Source organism: Rhincodon typus, chromosome 2 (genome assembly GCF_021869965.1).
Source record: "Rhincodon typus isolate 14 chromosome 2, sRhiTyp1.1, whole genome shotgun sequence".
In the NCBI taxonomy this organism is placed as follows: domain Eukaryota; kingdom Metazoa; phylum Chordata; class Chondrichthyes; order Orectolobiformes; family Rhincodontidae; genus Rhincodon; species Rhincodon typus.
Genome location: NC_063333.1, coordinates 149,234,908 through 149,254,026, shown reverse-complemented (window position 1 = coordinate 149,254,026; position 19,119 = coordinate 149,234,908). Strand labels below are relative to the sequence as shown.

General features: G+C 41.3%; 1 protein-coding gene across 3 annotated transcripts in view; it reads right to left on the bottom strand.

The window, feature by feature from the left end:
* LOC109927670 (cadherin-18-like) overlaps positions 1 to 19,119 on the bottom strand; it is a 578,296-nt gene that overhangs the window by 359,329 nt on the left and 199,848 nt on the right. For all 3 annotated transcript variants that reach the window (XM_048616417.1, XM_048616438.1, XM_048616423.1), the window contains one exon: positions 13,429 to 13,572. The gene's annotated coding sequence lies outside the window, so the exon portion shown is untranslated. The remainder of the gene's footprint in view (positions 1 to 13,428; positions 13,573 to 19,119) is intronic.

Genomic DNA, 19,119 nt, shown 5'->3' with positions numbered 1-19,119 from the left:
GCTATATCTAGTCGCCTCTTGAATACATTCAATGTTTTGGCATCAACTACTTCCTGTGGTAATGAATTCCACAGGCTCACCACTCTTTGGGTGAAGAAATGTCTCCTCATCTCTATCCTAAATGGTCTACCCCGAATCCTTAGACTGTGACCCCTGGTTCTGGACACATCCACCATCGGGAACATCTTCCCTGTCCAGTCCTGTTAGAATTTTATAAGCCTCTATGGGATCCCCTCTCATTCGTCTGAAGCCCAGAAAAAACAATCCTAACCTAGTCAATCTCTCCTCATGCGTCAGACCCGCCATCCCCGGAATCAGCCTGGTAAACCCTTGCTGCACTCCCTCAAGAGCAAGAGCATGCTTCCTCAGAAAAGGAGACCAAAACTGCACACAATATTCTCGGTGTGGTCTCACCAAAGCCCTGTATAACTGCAGCAACACATCCCTGCTCCTGTACTCAAAAACTTTCACAATGAAGGCCAACATACCATTTACCTTCTTTACTGCCTGCTGCACCTGCATTTTTACTTTCAGCGACTGGTGCACAAGGACACCCAGGTCCCACTGCACACTCCCCTCTCCCAATGTACAGCCATTCACGTTGCAATCTGCCTTCTTGTTTTTGCTTTTAAAGTGAATAACCTCTCATTTATCCACATTATACTGCATCTGCCATTTGATTTGCCCACTCACCCAACCTGTTGAGATCATGCTGAAGGATCTCTGCATCCTCGTCACAGTTCACTCTCCCACCTAACTTGGCATCATCTGCAAACTTTGAGATTTTTTTTGTTCCCTCATCCAAATCATTAATAAAAATTGAGACTAGCTGGGTCCCGGCACCGATCCCTGTGGCACCCCACTAGTTACTGCCTGTCAATTTGAAAAGGACCCATTAATTCCTACTGTTTGTTTCCTCTCTGCCAACCAGTTTCCTATCCGTCTCAATACACTTCCCCCAATCCCATGTGCTTTAATCTTGCACAATAATCTCTGATGCGGTACTTTATCAAACGCTTTCTGAAAGTCTAAATATACTACATTGACTGGCTCCCCCTTGTCAACTCTACTAGTTACATCTTCACAGAATTCCAACAGATTTTTCAAGCATGATCCATAAATCCATGCTGACTCTGTCTGATCCTGCCACTGCTTTCTAAATGCTCTGCTTTAAAGCCCTTGGTAATGGATTTTAGAATCTTCCACAGTACCGATATTAGGCTCACTGGTCTACAATTCCCTGTTTTCTCTCTACCTCCCTTTCTGAATATTAGAGTGACATTAGCCATCCTCCAATCTGCAGGGACTGTTCCAGAGTCTGTAGAATCCTGCAAGATGACCACCAATGCATCCACTATTTCTACAGCCACTTCCTTAAGTACTCTGGGATGTAGATTATTAGATCCTGGGGACTTATCTGCCTTCAATCCCATCAACTTTCACAGCACCATTTCTCTGCTAACATTGATCTCCCTCAATTCTTCCCCCTCACTAAATCTTGCATTCTCCAACATTTCTGGTATTTGATTTGTATCCTGTTTTGTGAAGACAGAACCAAATTATGTGTTCAGTTGCTCAGCATTTCTTTGTCCCCTATTATACATTCCACCATTTCTGTCTGTAGAGGACCTACATTTGTCTTCACCAGTCTCTTTCTCTTCACGTACCTACAGAAACTCTTAAGTGTCAGTCTTTGTGTTCCTGCAAGCTTACTTTTGTACCATATTTTCTCTGTCTTAATCAATCCCTTGGTCCTTCTTTGCTGAATTCTAAACTGCTCCCAATCCTCAGACATTTTATTTTTCTTGACAAATCTGTATGCTTCTTCCTTGGATTGGATACCATTTCTAATTTCCTTTGTAAGCCATGGATTGACTCTTTTACCCATTTTGCTTTTGTGACAGACAGGAATAAACAGTTGTTGCAGTTCCCCCATGTGTTCCCTGAATGTTTGCCATTCCCCATCTGCTGTCATCCCTTTAAGTAACTCTCCCCAATCTATCAAGGTTAACTCATGCCTCATATCTTCATACTTTGCTTTATTAAGATTCAGCACCCTAGTCTCCGAATCAACTACCTCACTCTGCTTCTTGATAAGAAATTCTATCATGTTATGGTCACTCATCCCCAAGGGCTCGCACAGCTGGATTGGCAATGATTCCCTTCCCATGACACAGTACCCAGTCTAAGATGACCTGCTCTCCATTTGGTTCCTCCACATATTGGTCAAGAAAACCATGCTGTATGCAGTCCAGGAATTCCTCCTCTACAGCATTGTGGCTAATTGATTTGCCCAATCTACGTGCAGATTAAAATCACCCATAATCACTGATATTCCTTCATCACATGCATCTCTAATTTCCTGTTTAATGTCATTCCCAACATCACCACCGTAGTTTGGGGGTCTATATTTGTTTTTTGCCCCTTGGTATTTCTCAACTCTACCCATACAGACTCCACATTGTCAGAGCTAATATCCTTTCTCACTGTTGTGTTAATTTCCTCTTTAAGCAGCAATGCCACTCCACCACTTTTTCCTTTTTGCCTGTCCTTCCTAAATACTGAATACCCTGGGACATTCTGTTCCCATCCCTGGTCACCCTGCAGCCATATCTCCGTAATCCCAATTATATCCTACCCATTTACATCTACCTGCGCGATTAATTTATCCAATTTATTGCGGATGCTTCGCACATGAAGGCTCAAAGCCTTTAAGCTTGTCCCTCATGTCCTGCTGCAGACCCAGCCTAGCAGCAATGTCATTTATGACCTAACCTGCTCAATCAGTCCTGCTGCTGCTGAAGCACACTTGGTGATGGGTATTGAAGATGACAGTGAGAGTACCTCTGTGTCATTGTTGCTGTCTGTGCTTTCTCTAGATTGTGTTCAATATGGAGGAGCACTGATTCATCAGCTGAAAGGGTTGGTTGATGGGTGATTGGAGGTATGTGGTATTCAGCAAGATCATGTTTGAGCTGATGTTATGAGACTTCATGTGGCCAGACAAAGAAATCTCATGGCATCATTCAAACATGCAGCTGGGAGAGGCAGAGGTGGGTAACAGCAGAGACATGAAAATACTAGGTCTTTGTGTTGTCACAGGAATGTGAATGGAAGCTCAGTTTTGGGTCAAATAGTACACAAAGACTGTGAAAGCTCAGCCTCCAAGCAGTTTCCAGGAACAGAATGGAGTCAGTGGCTAAAACCAGTTTGTGGTGGGACTGGAAACAATAACGCTAATCTATCCCATCCTTAATGTGAGAAAATATCTGCTCATGGAATGTTGGATTCACTGCATAACATAATAAAGGGAGTGAGAGGGTGAGAAAAATGGTGACAAGCTAGAACTCTATGCCATTCATGTACACGTGGAACCTTAGTGTTGTCTTTTGCAATGGTGTCATTGAGAAGCAGCATGTAGTCTATCGCTGGCCTCTTCATGCATGTACCACAGATCTATTTACCACGGGGACTAATAATCTAATCATGTCCAATGGCTGCTTTTAAAAGCTCCAATGACGCAAGGTATTCCAGGCAGCTGCAAAGCATTTGTTGACAGATATAAATCCATAAACAATAAATGTATTTTTAAAATTGAGATATTTAACCCAAATATTTCTTAAGGATACCTCCTTTAGAAACATAACTAAGAGACTGGAGCGGTCAACAAATATTTTTCTCAGTTTCTTGATTAAGCCCAATCACAGTCTGATTCTTTACACATTGAGGAAATCAGCATTTCTCTGTGAAAACCGTGCTTTCAATTTGCAAACATGCTTTTCAGAGCGTTTCAGCCATTGTGCATGATATTCTGAGAATGTGCACATGGCTAAGTGCTGACTACCTATGTGCTTGCGTGGAGCTGCACGGTCAGTGGGTCCCTTCCAAGATCAGTCCAAATGAGTAGCAGGCAAGGAAAGCAAAACAAGTTTCAGCTTCACCATCATGCAGTGAGAAACCTCTCTGAGAATACTTTTCCTACATCTGGGAGTTCAGGCATGAACACTTTCTACTTACAGTGACAAAGTAGGCAATGTTTACAGGACCTTATTGAATGAGGAGTAACTCATTTGATTAAGCTTTGGTTTTATTTCTAAGCCACAGAATTAAAGTTATGATTTTTTTTATTCTTCATTCCTGGCTATTCTAATTAAGCAAAGGGACTTGAGAACGTTTCAGTGTTTTTTAATTACACCTGATAATGATACGACTATAGTGAAGAACGATCCTTCTTAAACAATTGGCTGAGAAACCCTGTAATTAAAATGCCACATTTGTTTGGCTGCAATAAGAGTTCACATTTGGAATTGTCTGTTTAGAGACTAGACTCCTGAGACTGAGAAAACATTAGTGTAGTGTTTTCATAGTGGCAGATAATTATCTTTTGATACCTGAAGTCTGACATGAGTTTATTTCTTCAAAAACAGTCTCAGTCCATACACAGATGAAAGATAAACCAGAAAAGACCAGAAATGAGGAGAATGAAGCTGGAGTAGGCATAAAAACTTAAAGATAGTCTCTCAACTAAATTCTACTGCCATAGAGAAGCATAATTCAGGGTGCAACCTTGGGTAAACTTCTGGGAACTGAGATTTGTCTTTGTAGTTGAAGCTAAAAGTACAAAGCTTGCAGGTATAAATCCTAAGGCAAATTGGCAGGGAAAGAAAGAGTGTGATAGGAACCAAAAATCAGTTGTAGTCTAGAAACAAACGAGCCGTCAGAAATCAGATGTACTCCTGACATCCTTTTTCTGCACATTTGAGCTGAAAAGTCTGTAGTCATGAAGTTTTGAATAAATGTTGGAGGGTCATTGTCCAGAAGTTAATCGGAGGATTGCCATGAAGTTTCATACTCCAGGGATCAGCTGGAATACTGAGAAGGACTGAAATGAATTGCTGAGCACTACAGCACTTTAGTTTGGACTCAGGAAGTGAAGGAAACTTCAAGAGCATGACATGTAAGCAAAGACTTTGTTCGGGGAAATTGTAAGTGAAAGGGGGAGGTTCCATTGAGAATTTTAGTCTAAAGTATATGAGATTGTGATTTATCATGCTCTCAATGTAAGGTATAAGCATTCACCAAAACCAATGCTTTTTCACTTGATTTTTGATTTTTTTATAATTTGGGAATCAAGTGGCATAACTTCATTCATTGATTGCTGGGTGCTTGAAACTTAAAATGCTAAAGGCTTTTACAGGGATCAAAATGTACTCCTTGAGGGAAGTGAAACAAATTAAAGTTCAGGCTAACCATTACAGCAGGTCAAAGTCAGCACCATCAATCACTGTGAAACCTCCTCTACTTCTTTACCCTCACCATTGTCAACCTACATCCACACAGGTTTTCAAAGTCTTCCTTCAGAAGATGTCAGCAACTTAGTCTTTGTACATCAACAACTCAGAGAAATGAAAATCTGCAATGTGACCCACAGAGTAACAATGGAATTCTGAGTTTTCTGTTACTCCATGTTTACCTCCTAATAGCCTCAATGTTAATGAAGAAGTGTTGTCAGGAGATGGGTGTTCTCTCAGCTCTCCAAGCTCCTTTGCGCTTTCCAGACAGAGACCTGGATGGTCTTTGCCACCTTTGATGTAGACAGGTGCCTTGGCTGTGGCTGGCTTTAATCTCATGGGTACTGTGGATGTACAGGTATTGGAAGTAAACTTTCTACAGTTGTCGTACCTCCAGATGCAGTTTTCATTATCACTGCTCTCATCTCACGTGGCTGGCTTTGAGATTAAGTCACATGACACCAGGTCATAGTCCAACAGGTTTATTTGAAATCACACTTCTGGAGCACTGCTCCTTTACTTGATGAAGGAGCATTGCTCCAAAAGCTTATGATTTCAAATAAACCTGTTGGACTATAACCTGGTGATGTGTAACTTTTGACTTTGTCCACTCTCGTCCAACACCAGCACCTCCACATCATGCCTTTGAACTTGCATAACTTGAATGGAACAATTTATACAAATGAATGTCTTTATCTTTCTCAGTACTACTGTTCACCTCAGGCTGTGCGAGGATTCCAGCAATGTTGTGGCGAAGGCTTTATGATGGGACTTCTGACATAAAATACACTTTGAGTCTTTTGTAAATTGGTTACCAGTAAATCAGGATCACACGTCCGCAACAAGCACAAGCTCTGCTACTGCAGCAATGCTATGGAAACCCATTCACTCCTAATGTGGCTGCTGTTGCAATTACACTCACTCTCCTTGTCCATGCCCTGTTGCTATTCATGCTGCTAGGCCCTCGACAGTGCCCACATTGGAAGGTGGCTGGCAGCATTCTCCACACACCTTGCTGAATGGTCCTCTCAGTGGTGATCTCAACTCTGTACAGATGGAGGCCTGGAAGTGGTTTCTTAATTGGCTGCCTCTAGGAAGGTCATACTTAAAGTCCCAATAACCCAGCACTTCAAGGTTCTGAACCATTGGATACATAATGGGATAATTCAATCCTTACAGAAGAGAATGCAAAGCCACTAATTCACCTCTTCCCAATTCTAAAGGTGAGACTGTCGATCATCTCCAGTGTAGTGGAGAATTCATCCATATACATTTTGTAATTCACTCACGTGATGAGCCAACATTTATTGCCTGTCCCTATTTCCCCTTGAGAAGGTGGTGATGAACTGTCTACTTAGACCGCTGCAGTCCATGTGCTGCAGGTAGACCCGAAATTCTGTTCGGAATGAAATTCTATGATCTTGACCCAGTGACACTGAGGAAATTGCAATATATTTCCAAGTCAGGATGATGAGTGGCTTGGAGCAGAACTTGCAAGGGACTGATGTTCCCATGTATCTGCTGTTCTAGTCTTTCTAGATGGAAGTGGATTTGGAAGGTGCTGTCTAAGAATCTTTGGTGAATTTCTGTAGTGCATCTTGTAGATAGTGCAGACTGTTGCTACTGGGCGTCAGTGGATATTTATGGATGTGGTACCACTCAAGTGGGCTGCTTTTCCTGGTTGGTGGCAAGTGTCTTCAGTGTTGCTGGAGCTGCACCCATCCAGGCAAATGGGGACTATCCCATTGAATGTCAAGGGGGCATAGTTAAATTCTCTTGGTGGAGATGGTTAATGTCTGGCATTTACGTGGTGAAAATGTTACTTTCTATTTGTCAGCCCAAAGCTGAATATTGTCCAGATCTTGTCACTTCAGTATCTGAGAACATTGTGTAATCATTAGTGAACATCTCCACTTCTGACCTTATGATGGAAGGAAGGTCACTGATGAAGCAGATGAAGATAGTTGGGCCTAGGAAATTTCCCTAGATGTTAAAACTTGATGTTAAAAATTCTATAACTGATTCTGGAAACAGAAAACGAGAGAAAGATGCTTCATAGAATCTCACCCCATTAATACAAATGACTATTTTTAGAACTTCTTAATTTATATTTAAGTGTAGAACATCTTGAAGTATTCAAATTGGTTTTCAACGTATGACATGTAAAGCTTTGAGGAGTCTGACGTGTTTTCTAAAAGCATGACTGCTCGAAGTTTGATTTTGATAGCTGGTATGATAATTACTAATTCACAAGAAAAGAGAAGAGAAAAAGAGATTGGAGGAGAAATCCAGCTCATGATATTAGGACAAGCGCACATTGCCACACAGATCACGTGTTTTGTTTCCAATAACAGCGATAGAACTCTATAATGGGGAGGCCTGGTACATACCCTTCACATTCTGCTACAGCCTAAAATGGATACCTTCCTTCTGGGCATTAATTTCAGCAGGGATTCTCCAGACTGCCTGCGATAGCCCCTGTGGGATCCCTCCCAGAGATTCTGTGTAACATTTTGTTGAGCAGGAGACCGGGCAGAAATTGAAATCTATTACATCTATTGTACAATATCACATGCTTATCACTGAATGCTTGTTAAATAAAAACCTTAAATACCCACTTTTCTATTGTAAGTGATAAAAGTATTGCTCTTGCAGTGAACCATAATTAAAGCAAAATATAGAGGTGGAAGAATTACAAAGCAATAGTAAAAGGAAAGCCGATAAACTGCATTACAAAAAAAAATCTATTAGCATTTGGTAAATCCATCTTAATTGATTATGGATTGAATGTTGGTTAAGCGCCATCTTTCCTCCTGTTTTCTGTTAATTGCTCCTCTTATCTACTGCAGTTGGAGTAGCCATTTAATGGGGATAAATCTTCTGCTTTTATTATTCACCTCAATTTGTTTAACAGAATATTTAAATCTAACATTTAACTTCTCATCTGGACAACAGACTAGTTGTATTTGCACTGATAGATTGAGAACAAGTTCTGAATGGGTTGTGGATGAGGTGACAAACCCTGGTCCCCCTTCAAATGGAATACCATTCCAGTGTTGGAACAGCTGGACAGACTACAAAGCACAGATTGGGTTATGAGGATAATCTGCTAAAGTGGAGCTTTCAATTACTTGTTCCTGGGATGTGGGTGTCACTGGCTGGATCAGCATTTATTGCCCATCTCAAATTACCATCAGAGAAGGTGATGGTGAGCTGCCTTCTTGAACTGTTGCAGTCTATGTGCTGTAGATATACCTACAAAACTGATAGGGAGGGAGTTCCAGGATTTTTCCCCAGTTTCAGTGAAGGAATGGTGATATATTTCCAAGTCAGGACGGTGGGTGACTTAGAGGGGAACTTGCAGTGGGTGGTGTTCCAATGTATCTACTGTATTTGACAGTAGCAGTTGTGGGTTTGGAAGGTGTTGCCTAACGAGTCTTGGTGAATTTCTGCAGTGCACACTGTAGATGGTTCCCCCTGCTGCTACTGAGTGTCAGTGGTGGAGGGAGCAGATGCTTGCGGATGTGGCACCAATCAAGCTGGCTGCTTTGGTCTGGCTGGTGTCAAATCTCTTGAGTGTTGTTAGAGCTGCACCCACCAGGCAAGTGGGGAGTATTCCATCACACTCCTGACTTGTGCCTCGTAGATGGTGGACAGGCTTTGGGGAGTCAGGAGGTGAGCTACTCTCTGCAGTATTTCTAGCCTCTGACCTGCTCATGTAGCCACAGTATTTTTATGAGTCTAGCTGAGTTTCTGGTCAATAATAACCATCAGGATATTTATGGTGGGGTTTTAGTGATGGTAATGCCACTGGATATCAAGGAGAAATGGCTAGATTTTCTTTTGTTGGCTATAGTCATTGCTTGGTGCTTCTGTGGTACAAGTATTGCTTGTCACTTAGTCGGAGTTCATAGTAAGATCATGGTAATCTTCTCAGAATAGTGGAAAAGGTGTGAGGGACCTTTAAAGTCTTGTTCAGATCTTAGTTCTTACAATCACTCACTGATAGTGGCTCTGGGTTTGTGAGATTGCTTAAAGTGAGTCTGCAGCCCAGTTTGCAAACTCTTACTTTCATTGAGAACTATACTCCTTTTTTATTTTGATAATGCAACTCACTCATATCTGCTGGTGGCTGCAAAATCTTGTGCTTGCTCTAATTTGAGGTGTGTTCATGTCCAGCTCTGACTGTGGTACTGCTGAAAACAGGAGGAAAGATGGTGCTTAACCAACATTCAATCCATAATCAATTAAGATGGATTTACCAAATGCTAATAGAATTTTTTTGAAGTGGTGGCTGCAGACAGGGCTGCAGATTATAAAGCCACGCTGTGATAAGACAAAGGATAGATAATGAGAATCCTGAAGTCAGATCACTGTGACATGTAGGGAGTGTGAGAGTTGGCAAGGAGCAGGAGGTGCAAACACAGAATGTTAAAAAGGTGAGGCAATGTACATTGAGAATCAGTTGTGAGGCTGGTGATTTGTTACAACACTGTATGAAAAGAAACAAGAATTTGGAAGAGATAGAGGTGTAAGCTGAACTTGAGATTTTAAAGATTTTAACTCATTACTTAGCCTGAAGGGTTATCTGGCCATTTGGTATATTCAAGGCCAGGTGCATGTATGTAGCTGTGAACTGGAGCCAGGGAAGTTGCCTTTGGTTTTGCTGATATTATGCTCCAGCATGCTTTTCAATTCTAAACTTTGACAATTAGTACTTCTTTGGAAGGGATTGTGTTAAATGTTGGCACAATTTCCTCCTCGTTTCTTCCTCTTTCATTCATTTTTATAACATGTGGTATTAGAACGACATCAGATAAGGGATTTTTCAGCCTCCAGCAGGAACTCTCCGATCATGGAGGTAACAACAAGTGTCTGAACATGCGGTTCCTTAAGCAAAGTTTACTTTGAAAGCAAGCAGAATTTGACATCAGTACTGAACTTCAGAAGCTTGATAAACCCTTTGAAGATCATTTCAAACACCGGAAGGCTCATGTTGGCCTGGATTGCAGCTGACACATGATGTCCCTGACATATTATGCTGCACACCTGATTGTTCCCAAATGCCCAGTGCAAGTTTTCCACACAAAGCACTTTGTTATAAGAATGTTGTGGTTGGTATTTTTCTCCTGTTTTTAATATTTATACATATCATCAAAAAAGCCAAAATAAGCTGAAAAGATACATCATATCAGTCTACATCAGGGGAGGTTAAGAAAAGATGAAATTGGCAAACATTTAAAAGAATTAGGAAAATGAAGTGGGGGCATGAGCCTATCCAAAATTGGACACTTCACTGTTTGAATGGGATGCAACACACTCAGGAAAAAAAGCTGCAGACATTCAATGAGATATTAAGGCAAAGCATTTCGAGAGTGAGAGAGAGAGAGAGAGGATGCTGAATAGCTGACTCTAGCTCCTAGTTCTTATTTGTCAGACGATAAGAAGTAGAACATTAACAATACACAAATTAGCAAGAAAGCGGCAGGACGAAACTAAGCTTGTTTCAGGAGGAATGCTTTTTATGCCTCAGGTTCTGACAGCTTATTTCCATCAATTGCCTTAAAATACATCAATGGAAATTTACACAACCTGCTGAGAAGGAGAAACTTTACCCTAAGCCTCTAGCTGAAAACCAATGGCATTGCATTGTACCTGCCCCTAATATCACAGATTAGCCCTAAATAGCTGCCCTGCACCTTGGACAATCAACTGAGGAAAATTAATTGAACCACCTACCCCCTGCCCCTCCACCTGGGGAGGAGCTCCCACCTCACTGAGTGACTGGCCAATCAGTTCCAGACTTAGCCCTCTGCCCAGGCAACTGTGGGAAAGTTAGGAGCAGGTTCTAAAGTTAAAGTAGATACAAAGAACAAAGAACAGTATGAATTGACTATGCTCCAGTTCTCTGGTACCTCTCCTGTGATTAAAGCAGGTACAAAGATTTTGTACAAGGCCTCAGCAATTTCCTCACCTGTCTCCATCAGCATTCTGGGATAGATCCCATCAGGTCCTGGGGACTTGACAACCTTAATGTTTTTTTCCTCCATTTTTTATATTGACATGTCCCAAAATATCAACATACCCCTCCCAAAACTCACCTTCCAACATGTCCTCCTCCTTTGTGAATACCAAAGCAAAGTACTTGTTAAGGACTTCACCTACTTCCTCCAGTTCCACACATAATTTCCCTCTTTTGTCCTTGAATGGACCTTCTCGTTCCCTAGCTACCCTTTTGCTCCTTATACACGTATAAAATACCTTGGGATATTGCTTAATCCTGTTTACCAAAGGCAATTCTTGCCCCATTTTAGCCCCCCTAATTCCTTGTGAGTTTCTTGCTGTCATTGTATTCGTTCAGGGTTTTATGTGTCTTCATTGTCTTATGCCTCCTTTTCGTTTTTTGACTAAGCTCACAATATCTCTTTTCATCAATGGTCCCTGAACCTTGTCATTCTTACCCTTCATTTATGCTGCTCCTGAACTCTAATCAACTGGCCTTTAAAAGATTCCCACATGTCAGATGTGGACCCTCAAATAGCTGTGCCCCGTTCCTGTCTAATGATATTTGGCCTTCTCCCAATTTAGCACTTTCACATGAGGACTACTCTTATCCTTATCTAGAATTAACTTAAAACTTACAGAATTATGGTGACTGTTCCAGAAATGCTCCCCCAACTCATTCCCCAATGCCAGTTCTAGTATGGTTTTTTCCTGAGTTGGACTATTTACAACTTGTTTCAAGAAAACATCCTGGATACACCAACAATCTCGCCCTCCCACCCCCACCTAGCCCCTAGCACTAAGCGGTTCCAGTCAACGTAGGGAAGTTAAAGTCACCCACAACAACCCTGTTGTTTTCACATCCTTCCATAATGTTCTACATACCTATTCTTTAATCACCAACTGGCTGTTGGGAGACCTGCAGTACAATCTCATCAAAGTGCATGCACCCTTCCTATTCCTGAACTCTACCCATATGGCCTTTCTGGATGAGCCCTACAGGTTGTCTTCCCTCAATACAGCTGTGATATTCTCCCTGATCAGTAATGCAACTTCCCCAGCTCTTTTACATCCCTCTCTAACTCACCTGAAACATCTAAATTCCAGAAACTTAAGCTGCCAGTGTTGTCCTTCTCTCAACCAAGTCTCTAGACAACCATCAGAATTTTCCTGGACCTCCTTCTGCAAGCCCATCAAAACGGGGTCTGTGAGATTCTGCCCTTCTGCACAAGCGCTCCCCATCCGATCCTGTCAATTTCCAGACTAATAGGATGGGTTTATATTGTTCCGATTAAGTGGTTAGAGAAAAAAAAAATCAATATTTCACTTGATCCTTTGGAGAGTTGAGGTGAAAATTGCCCAAAACAGGATAAAAACCAGCTTCCAATCTAAACAAACAACACACGCTTACCCAATTTCTTAAAATTAATTTTGAGAAAACATAATATAATCATCTACAAATTCTGCATCTTTGCATTGACCCATGGGTTTTCCAATTAAAAGAAGCTTTAATGTCTTTCTGTTTTATTTGTATTTGTAGTTGATGTGGTGTCCGGCACCTTGTACAGATAACTGATTTTTATATTTGAGATGTGTCCTTTTACCAAAGACCCCTGGATTATTCCTGTCTATGAGACAGCTCCTGGGTTGAGGATAAGGTTCCTGAATTCTCAGGCGATGTTGGTTTTCTGCTCTGATTTATGGCTCAGGAGTCTATTAGAAATTATTACCATTCACCAGGAAGTCATTGAGTGATTGTAATTAAGTGCCCAACTACAGAATGTCCTGCACACTCTGTTGGAGTAATCTGATGGCTGTAGAAAGCTGTAGTTGTGGCATTAATAGGCACAGTTCTGCTTTTTTTTGGATGAATCTTAAATAAGGTTCAGCACAGAACCACACTGATCTTGACAACAGTGGGTTAAACACTTCAGAAAATGACCTTTTTTTCTAACGTAATTTCCTTCACTAAAATATCAGGCAGCCATTTTTCACTCTGTGCAAACATAACAAGGAAACACACAATGAAGACTCACTTTTCAATTAAACAATAGGCAATTGTCATACTTCTCAATTTATTGATAATGGTGAAGAAACACAGGTCACACAGAAGGTGGAAAAGTAAATGACTCACAATCCTGGAGAAGGCGTCAGAGAAACTCCTCAAGCAGAGAAAGGTCTGAAAGTGTTAATCTTGGTCAATTTGTGATCTCTTCCAGCAGAAACCATCTTCAGATTATACCTCTATGTCTTGCATCAGGCGTTCACATCTGAAAGCCTAAAGGATGAGAAAGTTGACATTTCAGATTTTCGTTCTCTTGTCCTGCCATCAACAAATATTTCTTCAAATAACAGTGAACTTGTAAAGGTGAAATGTACCATTGACACAATGCACCCAGAACCTTGCAGATTTATAAAACCAGCTTGGTCATTTAGGAAGCAGCAAGAGCAAAACCCAGTTTGACACCTCCATAGTTGTTTCTACAGGGAGGTGTTGAGAATAGTGTGGCCCTCTGCAAGGGAGGATTGAACTGTGTGAGCAGCTCAGAAGCTGCTGCCTCCTTTAGGGTGCAAATGCAGAGGGAGGCCCTGAAAAGATTACAGTCTGTACATGAAATACCTGTCCAGCACCTCACGGATTGGCTTAGCTTTCTGCTCACTGCTCTGATATCACTTTAAGAGAGACCATGCTGATGAGCCAGTAACCAGGATGTAGAATAGAAGCTACTTCTCAGTTGAACTTACAGCACAGAGTGTGATGGACAGTCACTGTATTTTCCTGCAGTAAACAGTTGCTGAGTTTTTGGATCAAACCCGCCTGTAACAGATCTTCAAACAGACCTTTGGGGTGGCGTGGTAGCTCAGTGGCTAGTACTGCTGGCTCACAACAACCAAGGACCTGGGTTCAATTGTAGCATTGGGTGACAGTCCGGTGGGTGTGGGCTGAATGGCCTGCTTCTATGCTGCAGAGTTTCTGTGATTTTTATGATTCAAATAAACAGACACTACATTCAGTTAGCAGTCCTGATCTGAAATCGGTAGGCCCTGTGTCGGTAAACTCAGAACCACAACCCTCACTGCTGTCATCTGTGTTGCCATTATTTCCGCAATTCCACCTCCCAGAAAAGTACAGGGTGACTAGAAGAGTTAACTAGAGGGTCCCATTTCTAAAATTTACCCCCTCACACCTTCAAAGCAGCCTGGAAAACAAAAGGTCCATAATCCTCATTGTTTTCCCAAACCCCCATTCCATTAGAACCCAACAGATCAGCTCTCACCACCTGAGAGAGATACAAAGCTAACAATGAAGAACAATTTCATGATGGACGATGGGAAAGTCTTTCCTGATTCACGAAGTCCATTACAACATTCCAGGAGCCCACAGTAAGTGATCCTTCCCACGACTCTAAATGTCGCCCACACTTGGGAAGTCACTGCACTTCTCTGAACATTTTCATTTGAACTCAATGTAAACAATGCCAAGGTGCCTCTCACTGACTAAATAAGGCCATAAGAATAAGAACAGCAGGAAGCTGTTCAGCCCCTCAAGCTAGTTCCAGCATTCAATAGGATTTTAAAAAATTGAGATTAGCATTCATAGTGCATTAACATTTGTAGAGCTCTATCACTAAATGTACTGCCTTATTATCTCCAGCCATCAGCTTACAAAAAGCCTTTCCATTGGTGACTGAGCAATTTAAAAATGCACATGTGGAGCAGGAATAAACCACGCAATCTCTCAAGCTTGCACCACCATTCAATAAGATTGTGGTTGATCCAAATTCTCCAAATAACCCAGATAACCTTTTATCCTCTTATCAAAAATCTATCTACCTCTGAAGCACTTCGGCAGTAAGTCTGATTACTGCGTCTGGTCTGCTCCTGAAATGAGGACTCAGATTAATGTTTTAAAGCTCAGGTAAAGATGTGATGTTCATATATATCCCTACTTTGAGTGGTCTAATAAGGGAATCTTAACAGAACTACTGCTTGTGACTTCAAAGAAGGTGGGGACTTCAGATCGTAGTGAGGAGGGGTTAACGATGTCTATGAATAATCCTGCCAGCTGGACTGCACAGGATCTGAGTGCACGGCTGGAGACTCTGTCCAGGCCAGTCACTTTTTGTGGGTTCACTCTCAAGAAGGCTGATCTAATGTCTGCGGTGACCATGGATACAGGGGCACCTGAGGCTGTTGGGACATGTGACATTGTTTCGCTGGCCTTCTGTTCAAAGCGAGTGTAGAATGAATTGAGCACGTTGGGTAGGGATGTAGTATTGACCATGATTCTGTTCAACTTTGCTTTGTAGCCCTTTTTATCCTGTAAGTCTTGCCACAAGTGATAGGTGTCCATGCGCTTAGTCTGGGTCTCAAGCTTAGTTTGGTATTGCCTCTTTGTGTCTCTGACAATGTGATGGTGTGAATGAAAAGTAATGAATTGAGGCATGGTAAAAAAAAAACACTGTATTAATTAATATTCCATTGTAACCATTAAAATGTAAATTCATCTCCATTTGTTGAAATTACTAGATGATGGTCATTCTGCTGCAGTATGATAGAATAAAAGGTTAGTTGATTGTTTTATATATTTATTAATTATCACTTATTATTATTGTGGATTTCTTTTCCATGTATTGTTTACAGAGAACAAAAATATGCTCTTGGGCCAGAAGATGAAATTCCCACTGGCTATGAATCAGGAATGAAGCATTGCATGGAACTGGGCCAGTTGGATGTAATTTTCCTGAACAGCCCAATGTTAAAGAAACTTGGATATTTTCACTTCCATTCCAAGTGGGCACAAACCCAAATGCTCAATAACTAGCAGTTACTACTAAACGTTTCTAATTTATCAATGTCAGTAAGATAGCGTTGGTTGCTTGGCATGGGGTTTGGAAGCTGATTGCAGCACCTCGACCACCTCTTTGATGATTGAAGCTGAGGAGAGGGAGATTTAGTGTTTGAGTAACAGTGTTATTTCTCACCTACATGCCCTCAATGAAGATACTAGAAATATCACATTCACCTCTCATAAATCAAACTGAATAAGTAAAATTTGTAAAGCAAGATTAAAACAACTACAAGTTTTAACTTATTTCTAATGATTTACATTAATGGTATTACCTCTTTCAAAGTAAAGATATTAAGAAGACTTTCTTATTGTTCTGCAATACAGTACTTGGGTTTAAATTGACATGATTGAGCATGTTTCTTGAGTGTAACACAGATATAAAGCTTTCCCATGTGACACTGAAAATGACTGCTTGTGTCTTTCATGAGACACCTTGCCTGAGAATCAAACCTCCTGTGTACTTTGTAAACCACAGTGCAACAAGAAGAAAACTAAAATAAAAAGAAATTCTGTCCTGAGTGTTATCTTTGATTCTTTCATTATCAGTTGATACAAGGTGAGATCAGGAAGTCAATTCAATGATTAACGTTCTTCCAGAAGAAGAGAACCATTCACTCACTTCTGAATCAAAGCACAGCTAACACATGGAATAAGCTGCAAATATGGAAAGATCACAGCCAGATGGTGATTATTAATAATTTATATCTGCTGACTAAGCTGTGAATCTGCTCACATTTTGAACTGCAAAGTGACTCAATCATTCCTTTCACGTGCTGTTCCAACTATAAAATATTTCCTCAAATACAATTAAAAGAGATCAGAAGAAGATGTCAGTCCCAGTCGATGAAAAGCTACAAGACAAAGATAATGGAGCCCAGATCCAAATAAGATGCAAATTCCACGGAGACAAGCTGCTCCTCATAATCATTCCTCAATTTAATGTGATCACAGGATGCAAAATCCAACATAAAGGACCAGAGTTGGGATAAGGGAGAAGGAATGGCACTGGTTCTGACCCTCTTGCGTTTGACACATTGTGATTGCTCGTCCAGAATGTGGGCATTGAGCAGGGATCCCCTGTTTTGTGTTCCAAACTAACCTTCCCAGAACATATCCTTTTCCTGGCAGAAAACTGCAGGCAAGTCAAATCTCTACGATATCTTAAGTATCTGGAAACAGATTAAACTTCTGTATCTTTTGATGAAAATTCATGTTATTGAGACAAAACCTTGTGATGTAAAACTTTCAGCACAGAGCAGTTCACTAATTCCATGTACAGAATCAACATGCCAGAGAACGAGTAAGGCCAATCCAACTGGATGTTGCAGTATTCCGGATCGGAGATTACTGCTGGACTAGCAACTGCAGGTCACCCATACACTTTGACCTTACACTGGGTCACAATCCACGGAATCAGTTAGACATCAGACAACAAGTCAAGTTCAAAAACCTCAGCTATCTCTTCAGTTCTTGAATTGAAATATCCATAGTTTTGTTTTTTTTGTAAAATTATCAGTTTGAAGGGAGTTCCAACACTGTACTTGAAAGAGGATGGAATGAAACAACTGCAGCATCCACTTTAAAGTCGAGGATGGAGTTAGGCAGGTGGGACAAAGAATCTTTCAAAGGAACTGGAACAGGCACACTGTTGTAGTACTACAAGTCATAATGAAGAAGACAGTGTGTCCTGAAACGATTCCCAAATACAGCTTTGAAAAGGTGGACTTACAAAATTCCCACTTTAGAAAAGATAAGCCTGAGATTTGCAGGTGCAAACTTCTTCCTGAGGTTTCAGGCCAAGTGTGGTTACCAATCAGGAGTATTGATAATACTACGTCTTCACGACATTATCCCAGATCCAATGGTCCAGCTAAATGCATGGTTCACCCAGTTCAAAATCTAATCCTCAACTATGGCCAGAACAAGCAGGATCTATAGATTGTAATGTAGCAGTTGAGAGCAGTAGCTCTGACTGCAATTGTTCCATCACTGGAAATGTTGATGTTTGGCAGACTGGACAGTTTACTGACTTGTATTCAAAATCCATTGTTTAAAGCCCGAGAGCAGCTTGTAGAACTGCTAAAGAAGGTGGCTAATGTGCATGATGGAAATGCAGGTGCAGAACCGCCAAAATTAAAAGTGGGATAATGGATTCACGTTCAGGAATCCACAAAAAATACATGGCAACCAGCTGAGGTGACATGCATGTGCTCAGAGCCGAGATCCTACGAGATCTATATTTGTGACAGTGCAAGCGTGAGATGGAACCAAGAAATACGGATCTGTCACAGTTTGCCTACGAATCCCCCATCCTGTTGCATTGCGCACAAGATCCTGAACACAGACAGGAATGATACTGAACCTCACTGATACTATGGGCAATCCAGAACACCTCCAGACAAAATGCTGAGCATAGGCTTACGGTGAGAGGGGAAAGATTTAAAAGGGACTTAAGGGGTAACTTTTTCACACAGAGGGTGCTGCATGTATAAAATGAACTGCCAGAAGAACTGGTGGAGGCTGGTACAATTAAAAGGCATCTGGATGGATATATGAACAGGAAAGATTTATAGGGATAAGGGCCAAATACTGGCAAATGAGACTAGGTTAGTTCAGGATATCTGGTTGGCATGGACGAGTTGGACCAAAAGGTCTGTTTCCATGCTGTACAGTTCTCTGACTCTATAACTCTATAAGAACTGGGCATGTGAGCAAATTACCTAAATGCTGTAGAGACTCACAGACTCACTTGTTATTGTAAGTAGCTAACATTTTGTGGAGAGGAAAGGGTTGTTTGTGTGGTCCTTAAAAGAGTTTGCCATTAAGGACTCTATGTTCTCTGTGTAATGCTGTGACTCTGCCTGGCTTATCATCTGCTTTAGGGATTGTAAACTACACAAACAGAAATTAGAGATAGTAGGAATCCGAGACAACAAGGTGCAGGGCTGGATGAACACAGCAGGCCAAGCAGCA